General features: G+C 46.0%; 1 protein-coding gene across 3 annotated transcripts in view; it reads right to left on the bottom strand.

Moving 5' to 3' along the window:
• Positions 1-14,159, bottom strand: part of SYT7 (synaptotagmin 7) — a 320,744-nt gene that overhangs the window by 111,582 nt on the left and 195,003 nt on the right. The gene's annotated exons all lie outside the window — the stretch shown is intronic.

Here is a 14,159-nt window from a genome sequence, read left to right as displayed (position 1 = left end):
CTCCAGGGGGAGCTGATTCCAGAGGGCCGCCCCCCCCACAGAGAAGGCTCTCTCCCTAGGCCCCACTAAACAACATTGTCTGGTTGATGGAACCTGGAGAAAGCCAACTGTCACTGGGTCGCTGGGATTCATGTGGCAGAAGGTGGTCTCGGAGGTATTCTGGTCCCATGCCATGTAGGGCTTTATAGGTCTTAACCAACAGTTTGAATTGAGTCCGGAAACTGATTGACAGCTAATACAGTGTTGGAGAGATATGCACATGTCTGGGCAAGCCCATGACTGCTCGCGTGGCTGCATTTTGCACAATTTGTAGATTCTGAATGCTTTTCAAAGGTAGCCCCATGTAGAGAGCATTGCAGTAGTCGAACCTCGAGGTGATAAAAGCATGAGTGATTGTGAGCAGAGACTCCCTGTTCAAATAGAGCCATAACTGGTACAACAGGCGAACCTGGGCAAACACCCCCGTCACCACAGCTGAAAGATGATGTTCTAATGGCAGCTGCAGATCGAGGAGGATGTCCAACTTGCAGACCCTCTCTGAGGGGGTCAAAATTCCCCTCCCCAGGGTGATGGATGGACAGAAGGTATTGTCCTTGGGAGGCAATACCTACAGCCACTCTGTCGGGCAAGGTTAAGTTTGAGCCTGTTGGCACCCATCCAGACCCTAACAGCCTCCAGGCACCAGAACATCACTTCCACTGCTTCACTGAATGGAGAAGGGGTGGAGATGTACAGCTGAGTATCATCAGCGTACTGATGACAATTCACCCCGTGCCCTCGGATGATCTCACCCAGTGATATTATGCTTTATAGCGGCATTGCCTAGAAACAAACCCAATTACCATTCATTAACTGAGGATTACCTTTAGCCTTTCTAAGTAAATGGAGAAAATAAATGCCAAACGTTATTAAAATTATAATACAGTTTTAGAAATAATATAGGTTTATAATGGATTAGTAATCTTAGCCAACTATTAAGTAATAGTTTAGATTACTAATCCCATTATGAGTCCATATTATTTTTAAAAAATATTATAATTTAACAGTAAGAATTGCTGGAAAGAGTGGGAAGTTGCTTTCCAACCAGTATGATAATATGGAAAGTGTGAGTTAAGACAGTCTTTAATACAATTTTTGCTTTTATCAAACTTACGTGTGTCAAAGAAATTAGGTACATTTTTGTCTACAACAGCGACCATGATGATGCCTCAACAACCTTATGAATGTTGGGGTTCAGAGGAGGCTCTTTCTCTCCCTACCAAGCTGTTTTAAAAGAAGAACCAGCTCTCTCAAACTTCTATTTTTATTTCAAAGGAATTTTCATTGTTGCAACAATGAAAGCTTCTTTGAAACTCATACAGTCTGAACTTACATAATTAAACCATTGTTCAGGAATAATTTTTATTTTTTGTCACTCTCAAAATAGCTAATTTTTGCTAAAAAGAATAATAATGGAACAAGCCTGTATCTTAACATCTCAAAATGTCAGCTGATCCTCAAGACTAGAATTCTCCTTTATGTAAAATGCTTGAATTTGGCAAAATCTTGTATAACCAGGAAAAAAATAATTCTGGAAAGGTATTTTGGTATATGAAGGTAGCCATTTTTGTTAAGAGATACTTCACATTTTGTATGGTGGTTGTGACTCAGAGGTGAGTTCCTCTAAATTTGGACTGGTTCTATGGAACTGGTAGTAACTTAGTGGCCTGGATTGCTGGAAATGGCAGCAATCCAGGCCTGCCACGCCCTCAAGATGATTCTCTTGGCAGCGCCGTAGGTGGCACCATCTTGTTTTTTGCTTCTACACATGCACAGAAGCTTTTAAAAAAGTACTATGAATGTGTACTCACGCCCCTGAGCAAAACGGCAGTGAGAGAAACAGAACCCACCCTGCTGTGATTTATTAGTGTTCTAACAGTGTCTGCAACAGCAAATCATAAATGTATAAATAGAATAGCGCCAGTGGACTCACCCCGCTGGCGGCGTTTGCGGAAGGGTCGGGGAGACACCAGACTCCCTGGCGGCCGCCATTTCGGATATCGGCCGAAGTCTCGTGAGGCGAGACTTCGGCCGAGAGTCAGCCCCGCATGGCCTGACTGCTGACGTGTCCAGGCGGGGCTTGCTGGCCCTATTTAAGGGCGAGCAGGCCCGGGCTCAGCCTCTTCGCCCAGACACATCAGAAGAGCAGACACTCGGCTGTCTGCTCCTGGAGCCTTCTACGGCCGCGTGGTGACGGCCGTCAATTTAGAGGCCTCGTCGGAGGCTTGGGGGGCGGCGGCTCGTTGTTGAGCTCCTTGTGAAAAGCCCTCTTCAGCTCATCCGAGGCCTGCGGTCTGCCCCTGTCTCTCGACGCTCTCAGGCAGCAACCGCACTTCGGCTGGTGTACGGCGTGAGCCCCCCCCCCCATAAATTTATCCCATCGGGTCGGGGGGATCGTATAGGTGCCGCGGCGTGGCGCTGCGTGTTGTGTGTGGGGGTAATCGGTCGTGCGCTTCCCCCCTGGGTGAAGTGGCTCAAATAAGCCCGTGACGTCTGTTTTGCGGCCGCCATTTTGGGCGGGCTCGTGGCACGGCGGCCTTTTTGTTTCCCCTTGGGGGGGCGGGGGGGTCAGTTTGGGCTCCCTGTCGATTGGTAGCGCCCCTGCTGTTACTCCCCTGCCTTCCTAGGCAGGGTCTTTATTTTCTTTTGGGGCCGGGGCCTTTTTGGCTTTGGCTCCTGGTTAAAAAATAGAACGACACACACTGATATAGAACTACATAAATAAATTTACATACATACGTACATATTAACTGAATAATTTACAATAATAATATTAATACTACACACAAACCGGGATTGGATACTGTAGCCTGGAGGTTAATTCTCTGCCTTGCAAGGCGAAGGTTGCAGGTTCCAGTCCTGGTGCAGGTATGGCTAGCTGATAAGGCCAATATAAGGTAGCCATGGGTCTACCTAGTGGTTATCCAGCCCGGGCAGGTGGCGGCCTTGCCAGGCCCCGTGGGACTGGGTATACGCTGGGTGCCTTATGCACCTTTCGGGGCAGTCGACGTCGCAACGCCTTCGGCCTCCGTTGCGCTCCTCCCTTGGCCCGGGCAGGCCTTTGTCCCGCCGGGTTTCGGGGCTGAGTGCAATGGTTTAGGGTCTCCGGCGGGCACCTGTTATCAGGTGTGGTCCCCACCGGCTGCGGCTGCCCTTCCTCAGGCTCCTGCGACGGCTTTTCCGTTGGGGCTTGGGGTATCTGAGGGGGGATGTTGGACCCTGCCAGCTTTGGCTGCTATGGCTCTGGCCCCAGTGATGGCTTACCCGTCGGGGCCTGGGGTGTTTAGTTAGGAGCCCTTACGGTTTGGGCCGTTCCCAGTTGGGGCTCCCAGGTCGCTTTCATTGTCCTAGGCCTAAGACAGGGAAGGACAAGAAGGCTGGGGGTCAGGCAGGGCAGCCCCCGCCTGCTGGGGGTAACGGGCCCTAGTTCTATTAATCTTCTTGTGCTCGCGAGGGAGCGGTCGCTCTTCGGCTTGGTTTCCTGAGGGGGTTAGGATCCCTTACAGGGTTTAGGAAGGCCTTCGGGTTTGACAACCCTGACCCTAACCCTTAGACCGGTGTGGGACATGGAGACATTATAAGTTGTTGGGCGAAGAGGGGGAGGTCCCCCTAAGCCGCCCCCATTAGCTGGGGGTAAAGGGGCCCAGCCAATTAATCTTCAGGCTTTAGAGGGTTGGTTGGAGGACTACCACCCTCGCTCGAGAGCGGATGCTCTCTTGCTCTTCTTTCTGAGGGATTTAGGATCCCTTACGTGGGGGTTAGGAAAGCCTTCATGTCCGACAACCTTGGGTCGGTTGTGGGCCATGAGAACATTGTTAAGGAAAAGATCCGGAGGGAGGTGTCCGAGGGCAGGGTCCTCGGGTCTTTCCCGGAGCCGCCCTTCCCGAATCTTAGGGTGTCACCATTAGGGGTGGTCCCCAAAAAGGCGAGTGGTGAATTTAGGTTGATTCACCGCTTGTCTTTTCCAAAAGGGGAGTCAGTGAATGACTTCATTCCTGATGAACTTTGTTCAGTCCAGTACGCATCCTTGATGCGGCCGTGGCCATGGTTAGGAAGTGTGGGGTCGGAGTCCTATTGGGTAAATGCGACATTAAGTCTGCATCCTGGCTCCTCCCCATTCACCCAGACGACTTCGAGCTCTCGGGCTTCCACTTTGGGGGTGTTTCCTCTGTAGACAGGGCTTTAACTATGGGTTGCTCTGTCTCATGCTCTCTTTTCGAGAGCTTTAGCACCTTCTTGGAGTGGGCGCTCAGGAGAAGCAGTGGTCTGGGTTCGGTCGTTCACTACCTTGATGATTTCTTGATGGCGGGGCCTGCGCTTTCAGAGCAATGTTTTGCTCTGATGCGGGACTTCAAAGCCCTTTGTGCTCAGTTGGGGGTGCCTCTTGCCCCTGAGAAGACCGAGGGCCCAGCCACCAAGATTACCTTCCTTGGTATTGAGTTGGACTCAGAGGAGCAATCTTCTAGATTGCCCCTTGATAAGTTAGTCAAAATCCGGGCTAAGCTTGATCTTGTGTTGGGCTGCAGGAAGGTCACTCTTAGGCAGCTGCAGGAGTTAGCGGGGATTTTGAATCTTGCCTGTCGGGTCGTGGTGCCTGGACGGGTTTTTTCCCGGAGGTTGTATAGTGCGATGAGGGGGCTATGTTTGCCCCATCATCGTACCCGCTTCTGCGCCAGGGTCAGGGCTGACCTCTGCGTCTGGCGGGACTTTTAGAGCGTTTTAATGGGACTTGTGGCTTTGGATTGTGTTAGGTGACCAGTGCTGCTGGTCTGCCTGGCCTCCGGCATGGAGGGCCTCGCCCCTGGATTAAGGACGACCTTTTAGAGCTCTTTCCCTTGGTAGTGGCTTTAGAGCTTTGGGGGGTGCAGTTCAGGGACAGGACTGCATTTTTTGGTGCGACAACTTGGCAGTAGTCCATGTTGTGAATGCCCTGTCCTCTAAGAGCGACAGGGTCATGTGGCTTGTCTGCCATTTTGTGCACAGGTCCTTGTCTCTGAACGCTTTGTTTTTGGCTAGACATGTCCCCGGGTTGGATAACGGGATTGCTGACGCCTTGTCCCGTGGTCAGTTGTCCAGGTTTTGGACCCTGGCCCCGTGGGCACGTGCGTCGGTGCAGGCTTTTCCCGACCACATTTGGAGCCTGGGTGGGCTCCCGGGGGTGGAGAGTAGAGGCCTGCTGGGCTATGGCCCTCTTGGGGGGGCTTGGCACTCTGGTGGCTTGGCAGCAGGCAGGTGAAGAGTTTGGGGATTTCAGGCGGGATATGGGTTACCCCTATAGTTGGCCTGCCCCAGTTGTATACCTGGCCATATTTTCTGCCAGCTTAGGCAGCGTGGCCTTTCAGTTAGGACTATTAGGTCCAGGTTAGCCGGCCTCGCCTTTCTGTCCAAGGCGGGGGGGGGGGGTGTTGCTGATTTTTCTGGTGACTTCCGCATTCGGAAGATGTGGGCGGGCTGGGCTAGGAGTCGCCTCTGATGCTCGCCGGGCCCTGACGGTGCAGCAGCTGTCGCTGATTAGTCAGGCTTTGGACAGTCTGTGCCTCTCTGTGCCTCTCTGTACGAGGCCCGTCTTTTTAGAGCAGTGGCTTGTGTCAGGTTTTGCGGGGCCCAATGGGTTGACAAGGCCAGGGGCCGTATCGCGGGCTGACGGGTCACTCAGTGCCTCCCAATTTTCGCTTTAGTCTAGCTGGGATCTAGGGTCCAGGGTTTGGCCAGGCCAAGTATGGATCCCGCCGGTTAGGGAACGTTTGTTCCGTGTCGGCGCTGCCACTAGTGCGGTAACGGCCTTCTCGATACGGAGGATTCGGGGAGGTCGACCGCTGGCAGTCAGCGGCCTGTTTTAGGGTACGAACAGCCGGTTGAGGGTCCGGGGTAAGATCTTAGGCCAGGTTCCCCTTTTTGGTCCCCTTCTATTTAACCCCGCCAGGACACGACCGACGGTGTTGCTTGGGGTCATAGAGCGCTCCGCCGACCACTCAGCAACAAGGTACCGCCAGGGGGGACCCTGCCGTCATGGCGGCTGGGTCATTGTTGTCTGGCTGGGTAGAAGGGGTGTTGCGGTGGGACGGGTGTTTCTACCGCTATGGCTGGGAGGGCGGCATCCCATTGCTGCGCCTGGAGGTGTGCTGGGAGGGCGGCATCCCATTGCTGCGACCAGTTGGTGCTGGGAGGGCGGCATCCCATTGCTGCACCCAGTTGGTGCTGGGAGGGCGGCATCCCATTGCTGCGCCCAGTTGGTGCCGGGGGCGGCATCCCATTGCTGCGCCTGGAGGTGTGCTGGGAGGGCGGCATCCCATTGCTGCACCCAGTTGGTGCTGGGAGGGCGGCATCCCATTGCTGCACCCAGGTGGTGGGTCTTGCACCTCGGTGGCAAGGACCTGTGTGGGCCTGGGGGTTTACTTTAGATCTGCCAGGCTCGCGACGCCTGCGGTGGCTTCGCACTGTGCGGCCCTCCACGCAAGTGGTGTGGTCGAGATCCTCCCGGGGATCGCTTGGTGGGACACCATTTCCCTTAGGGCCCTTCACTGGGTTAGACGGGGAGTTATTAAGGCCCTGGGTATGGTAGTCGGAGAGTTAGGCGGGGTGGTAGTGGCCCATCCCCGCATCACCATAGAGCAGCTGTGGCTTTACCTGGCTGCTGGTCTTCCTCTGTCAGAACAGAGGAACACCATTTTTCTTACAGGACCTGCAGTGGTCTCTGCGTGAGCTGGCGCAGTTAGAGGGGGGAGTTGGGGGGCCAAGATAGAGATCTGACCCCCGCTCCGTGGCAGGTTAGGGGCGGAAAAATGGGTGGTGGTTTAGCAACTGCGTGTTCTCCCTTGGGCATCTTTGGGGATGATTGACAGGTTCTCTCCAAGCTTGTGGTGGAAGCGACCTGAGCAGTTGGGGGGAACCTGTCTTTGGGTCCCGCACCTTTAAGTCCCCTGTTAGGGGTTAGCCGGCGGGACCCCCCTCATGCAAGTGCATGGCAGGGTCTCAGGTGAGGGAGGGGTCCCTCACCTGGACTAGCATCGAGCTACGCCCATAAGTTGCCCAGGAAGTTTATCTGACGTCATTTTCCGCCCCGGAAGCATTTGTTTGACCCTGCAGGTCCATTGTGGGGTCATAGTTAGGTATGTTAATTTATGCTAATTTAGTTGAATAAATTATGCTAATTTATGTTAATAAAAATGACCCAGTTTAAATCCAGCTCTTGTGTCCGTGTCGTTACTCCGTCTCTTCTGCAAATGTGTTTTTTAAACATGAAGGCTGGGGTCACATATCACATGTTGAACAATCATACGATTTGCTCAGTTTGGGCTGACTATTTCTATGAATCTTGTCTACTATATTCAACAAACAAGAGTTACACAAACCATAGCTTAATATGAAACATGAGCCAGCCACAATGAATTCTGAGAACTATTATGAAGGGTCACTCATGCTTCAGTGGCTGGATATATTTTGCTGCTGTCTAAAGCAATTTTGTTGTTATTGTTTGTTGTACACTGAGTACAAAAAGACCTTGAAAAAAACTGAACAAAAGCAAGTGAATGTGGCTACCCTATTGTGCTCCTTTAATCTTCTGATTGCAGCAGAATTTCTTGAGCAGCAAGGTTAGATTATTTCTCAAGGGCCCTGTTGCAGAAGAAGGTTTGAGCCAAGTTATGTAATTACATTTCTCACATTCAGGTTCAGAACCCCAGATCCTTCACATAATACCACTGAGGAATAATAGCCATTTTTAAATCTTGCTTTTATTATTATAGTCCATTGCAGAGTCAGCCAGATGTTCTGACTGGATTTGACATTTTTGTCCGTCTATTGAGTCCTTCCCAAGGACCTGGGATAGGCAGATGTGGATGTTTGATTGTGTTAACAGATATTGTCGCAGGATGTGAGCTGTTCTAAGTAAAGTTGCCTTTTGAAACTGACCAATGATGAATTTGTCAATGATTGTATTCAAGTGGTGCTTTGGCACTTGTTATCTGTTGCTGAGTTTGTATGCATTTGTTCTGAATTTGTATGTATTTGTTCTTAAGGCTTGGTCTCGTGCATCCAGAATTAGCCCCTCTGTCATTTTCTTCAAATTTCTTGCTCTTAGACATTGCCAGGTCTTATTATTATCTGCTTTCACTGCTATTTTTTTAATGTTTTGCCCATGAAATGCTTTGCCCCATGTCTCTTTTCTGTTCTTTCTGATAAGTGAGTTTGGTCTTTCTAGTACTCAGTAGACCTTTCTTCTTCACTATCTTCCATATATTCTTACAATGCCTTCTTTTCTTCTACTACCATCTACCATCTGATGTACTTGCAACATTCTAGGCCCATTCATATTCCTTGGTAAGTAGAGCCTGTCAACACCGCTGCCTGAATGAAGGGCATAATTCACTGTCATTATTTTTCTGGTCTTCCTATTCAGGGCCTGTTAGTTCTGCTTCCAGTCTGTTATTCCAGCTGTATATCTAATGTCTAGAATTGCCCAGATATTAATTGCCTTGCTTGTATTTCCTCCACTGAGTTTGGACTTTGAGGTTTGGACTTTGAGGTATTTGTCATTCATTTGACATTCATTTCTAACTTTTTCTTGACTTCAGTGTGCTGGATGTTATTACTATTATTATAGATAATTCAAAGTAGTGAAGATACTCATTTGTCTTTCTATTTTCCCCAAAACAGCAATCCTGTGAGGTAGGTTGGGCTGAGATAGAGTGACTGGCCCAAAGTCAACTAACTGGCTTCCATGCCTATGGAAGGACTAGAAGCCAATCTTCAGATTTCTAGCCTAGACCTTAACCACTTTTCAGATCATTGTGGCATTATTGGAAAGGCTAGGATTACAGAGTACACTCTTATGACTGAGTGTAGTCATATACATTATTTAAACACCAGCTTTACTTACAACTTTTTATAATGATCATACAGATATGTCCCTGAATATAGGAAGATAAGGTTATTAATCACAGAATTAGGTGCTGAACATTGCTGTGACCAATTCTGCAGAAATCCAGATCAAAGTAACCTTGATGAATTGTAGTCTACCTGAAGTCTGGGGGAAAAAAACCTATCCCAATAAAGGAGAGTCTACCATTGCTATAGATAACGGGGTTAATGTCCATCTACTAGAATTAGGATTGCTCCCCTTCTATATTATTATTCGATTAGAATTTGCCTTTCTATAACTTACATCTATTATTTCATATTCGCCAATCTAACTCGTTTCGATCTTTTGGCTAACACCAGACCATGTATTATTTTAAGCATTCAGGAAGGCTGATGAGCCTAGTTAGATTCCAGTGAATTAAAGATAAAGATAAAGCTACTAAGGGTCTAGGTATACTGCTTATATTCTAGGTTATGATGGGAAAGTAATCTTATGGTTGTGAAAAAAAGTAGATCAAGGTGCTTAAGATCAAGTAACTTAACAAAATTAATTGGGAAACTTTAAGATGAATTCATGAAAAAATATAAAGGAAAATAAATACACAGTATACTAAATAACAAAAGAACATTAAGAATAAAAGTTTAGATGCTGTCAAAATTACTTGGTTATCAAATATATGATAAACACTGAAAGGTGATATTCAGATCTATGATAATCTAACTTAGTGGTGCAATGATTTGAATGCCGTATTGCAAACTAATTCTGCCCATAGTTTGGAGTTCAATTCTGATGGATTCAAGATGGGCTCAGCTTTCTATCCTTCTGTGGTTGGTAAAATGAGGACCCAGATCATTGGGGGCAATATGCTGATGTTGTAAACTGCCCAGAGAGTTCAATAAAGCACTATAGGGCAGTTTATAAATCTAAATGCTATTGCTAGTCTATTATCCCAAAAGTTACAAGTGGCTGAATGTTATGTTGGTCTCACTGAAGAATTTAAACCATTACTTTGAGCAATTCAAGATTTTGAACTATGGTAACAAAGAACATATATACATCTATAAATAACACTCTTCTGCCTAACTGCTATTCTAAAGGAAACTAGAACATAGGGGCCTTAAATATCTCCATAAATATGGAACATCTTAACAATTATTAGAAGTTCTTATGAGTCATTTAAGCTAATATGCCTATTTTATAGTACAACTGTACACAGATCATTCTATTTCTACCACTGTTACCAGATTGGAAACAGTGATAAACATTGTTGATGCCAGAACTAAAAGTGATTAAGACTGATTTATTTTAGTAGCTTAAAAAAAATCATGAATCTCTTTGTGTAACTCAAAAAATTAAGAAGAAATAAAGGCAAGAATTTAAGTACTTACAGTGCAAGATAGTATGACAGAAAGAGAAAATCTTGTTTTTAAATACTGGGAAAGGTACAATCAATTTCTGAAACATAGCCTGTATCTCCTAAAGTTATAGTATGGCACAATGAGCATTTATAATATTCTTTACCATTCAAATCACAGACAATAAATTAGCAGAAAGAAACCCACTAGTATTGAGAACATACAATACTCTTACATACAATACTCTTACATTCAGAGCATATCCCCAATAAGATGTTTAATTGCAGATAGCAGTTAATACTATATGCTATATGGTTTATAGTGAGCTATGTATGTGTGGGGTGGTGGTGGTGTACAAAAGATCAGATTAGGAGACTGAATCAGAAAGGTGAGTAGAGAACAAATTTCAGTAGAAGCTGCAATGATGGGCTCCAGAAACAAGGCATGTTTTGCAATAACAGCTACATGCCTTGGGTAATCAAATCAGCTCCATATGAGACCTGGAAGAATCCTGAGGAAAGCAACAGAAGACAAAGAAACCCTTTGATCAGCCAGGCTGACTCAGTCTCTTTTAGATATGCTGATTCAAAATATAAATAGAGACAAACTTCTTGCAAAAAGCATGATGTCTTGCAGATTCTCTCCAACTAGGTCAGTAACGCAGAGATATACCCTGTCAGGGCAGCATGATTCAGAAAGCCAGAGGCATAGCCTCTTAATATGGAATATACATAGCAATTTTCAAGCAAGAAAGCCCTTGGTTAGTCACTAATAGCAGTAAAACCCAATCAGCCGGGACATCACCAGCCAGACAATGATTTGAAATGATTCATATGAGAGAATTCAAAACTATGGGATATGGGAATCCCACAATGTTCTCCAGCAAAGAACAATTCATATAGTTGGACAAAGGTGAGAGGAAGCCTGTCCCATCCCATGCCACCTGTTGCTGCCTCTTATTTCTCTAAATGGTAGTAGATAAAGATGCTCACCTGCTCCTCCCTGTGCATAATTCATTTCTTTCCTAAATGCTTCTGCTCTGTGCCAGCAAATGTCCTTGTCAAATGAGTCCAGGTGGTCTCAGGACATGCACTGGATTAAAATCTGGTCTGCTGTATAGAGACAGAGAGGGGAAAGTAGCCCTCTGTCTTAGTTCATAGATAAAACAATGACTGTCAATTCTGGAGACAGGAACCTTGTTGGGAATAAGCAGGCTCCTCTAATCTCCGTCTCCTCCAAAAGTTGCAATGCTGAAGCTAGAGCAGGAAGAAGGTAGATCCTGATTGAGGACAGGATGTTTTATCTGCATTTTGCCATAAGGTGAGAATTTCACCTTCTATTATGCTTCTAAATTTAACCTGACGGAAGAACGTAACTGTCCATTGAAATTCTATGCTATCAACACCCTATCATATGTGCATATCAATGGACCAAGGTATTCACAACTTATCTTCTTTTTTTCAACTTTCCTGACCCCAGAGACAGAAGATATGTCAGCTGCTGGCTTTGCTGGGAGGGGAAAAATCCTTCTGGGCTTTGCAAGAGCTATGACCATTAATATGGACAAGGGAATAGGAGATCCTTGTCCAAGCAGCAGATATTCATCTTGAGTATGATCTCCTTCTCTCACAGGTGGACTACAAAATTACTCTGAGATTAAATGCAAAATATTTTTAAAAAATTTCTAGATTCCAGTTTCATTCATCCATCCATCCATCCCATTTCTATATCACCCATCTCAGCTAAATGACTCTGGACAGTTTGCAATAGAATAAAAGTTTACAATAGAATAAAGACAGGCCAAAAACAAGTTGTAAACGGTAAGGTTACAATATTTTAAAAGTTAAAAAATTAGGAAGGTGGAGAAAACACCAGCTATTCTGGGGTTTGTTTGTTTTTTTTGCAAAAATGCACTGCAGCAAACAATCGGTTCATTCATGATCACTGCATTTGTATTTATGACTATTCTGTTTGTTTAATAACTGATGCAAAATAAAGTGATAAAATATCGATCAGTCATGTGACCAGCATGTTTTATGACCATGATAACTTACAACCATAATGGGCAGGCTCCATTATGGTTATATGTCAAAGGACCACCTATATTTCAACTTCATCACTTTTCATTATTTGTTAAACAAAGACGAAAGAGTTGAAAAAATTATTTTAACTTATTTGCTGTGAACCTAAAATAAAACCATTATGTCAAGAGGAAGATGGGAACCACAAATTTTATAGCCTCTTACAATTTGTTCTCATTTGCTGATGAAACAATCTGCCATATGACACACCTTATTAGAAGCATCAGTTAGGTGGTCCATTTAAACTCCCTAATAAAGCTGCTTGTCCTGATCCTTTCCTAAAATGAAACTGCAGACTGCTTTCAATTATCTAGAAACTTCTCAGTGACACACAAATGGTACAGCCGGGAATGGGGGGGGGGGCAATATGTACTTTTTTTGTGCCAGCTTTTTTCATCCCTTGCTTGCCCTGAAGAGAGATCCTCATCAGCCATTCTCACCTGCCTGCGGTAAAGATCGCATTACAATTTACCACTACTTTTCTATACACCATTTCAGATAACTTTGCCTATAACCTTGTGGACTTAGAGGGCATGCAGAGCCCTCTCTGCGGGCATGCGAGCCATTGTCCAACTCAACTTCACTGTGCATGTGCATTTGTTCCTCACATCAGCCAGTTGATTTTTGGGATGTAGAAACATAGAAGAAACATAGAAGATTGACGGCAGAAAAAGACCTCATGGTCCATCTAGTCTGCCCTTATAGTATTTCCTGTATTTTATCTTAGGATGGATATATGTTTATCCCAGGCATGTTTAAATTCAGGGATGTGGGGAGGGGCAGGGCACATATGGGAATGCATGGGGAGTCGCATGCCCATGAACATGGGGGTGGGGATCATGCACGCATGCATGCATGGGGGCTGGGTAAGCATGGGGGTGCAGCGCCCCCCCCACAGCCCGTTTTTCATACTAAGCTGCAGGGAGGCTTACTAGGCCCAAACCAGGGCATGGGTATGTGAGGCGCACCCCCCTCACTGCCCATTTTTGATCCTAGGAGGCTGCAGGGAGGCTTACTAGGCCCAAAACAGGACATGGGTGTGTGTGGCGCACCCTCCTCACTGCCCATTTTTGATCCTAGGAGGCTGCAGGGAGGCTTATTAGGCCCAAAACAGGACATGCATGCATGGAAACGTGGGAGTGTGGGGTGGGGTCGTACATTGCATTATGGGAGCGGGCATGTGCTTTTTGCACATGACAACAAAAAAGGTAAACAATAATTGACTTAGGAACTCTTCTGTGATCCTTTCTTCGGCAAGGAACCCAGTGTCACTGTTATTTGTGCATACCAATGAAGTACAGTTTGTTGTCTGTATCTCCAAAAATTTTGGTTCCTAATTTAAGTGGGAATTTCCCCCCAATACCATCTTCCCTTTAACAGCCCAAATCTGAGGGAAAAAATGCACCAGCAGTAACCTCCATTATTGGCAAAGTCACAAACATAAGCCTATGAGAATTCAAGAGTATTTTCATGCCTTGTAAAGAGACTGAATTTATGCATATGAGGAAGGGAGGGAGGGAGAGAGGGAGTGGGGATATAAACATTCTTGGATAACTCCTAACGGTATTGTTTTTCCAAAACAAACAACCCTCTCTCTCTTTTATGTACTCCTCTCCACAAGATCAAAATGTATTTATATTTAATGCGAGTTACCTACTGACTCAGTGCAGACGAAATCTGTCTCATGCTGCTATATGTCAACAAATCAGCTGGATCTGGTCAGCTAATCATCTTTTTAAAATGCAATTATACTGATATATTTAAAAATAAAAGTAAAATTAAAATCAAACAAGAGGAAGAAAAGAAAAAGGGAAAAATGAAAGT

The sequence above is a fragment of the Erythrolamprus reginae genome, chromosome 1 (assembly GCF_031021105.1).
Source record: "Erythrolamprus reginae isolate rEryReg1 chromosome 1, rEryReg1.hap1, whole genome shotgun sequence".
In the NCBI taxonomy this organism is placed as follows: Eukaryota; Metazoa; Chordata; class Lepidosauria; order Squamata; family Dipsadidae; genus Erythrolamprus; species Erythrolamprus reginae.
This window is presented reverse-complemented; position numbering and strand designations above follow the sequence as displayed.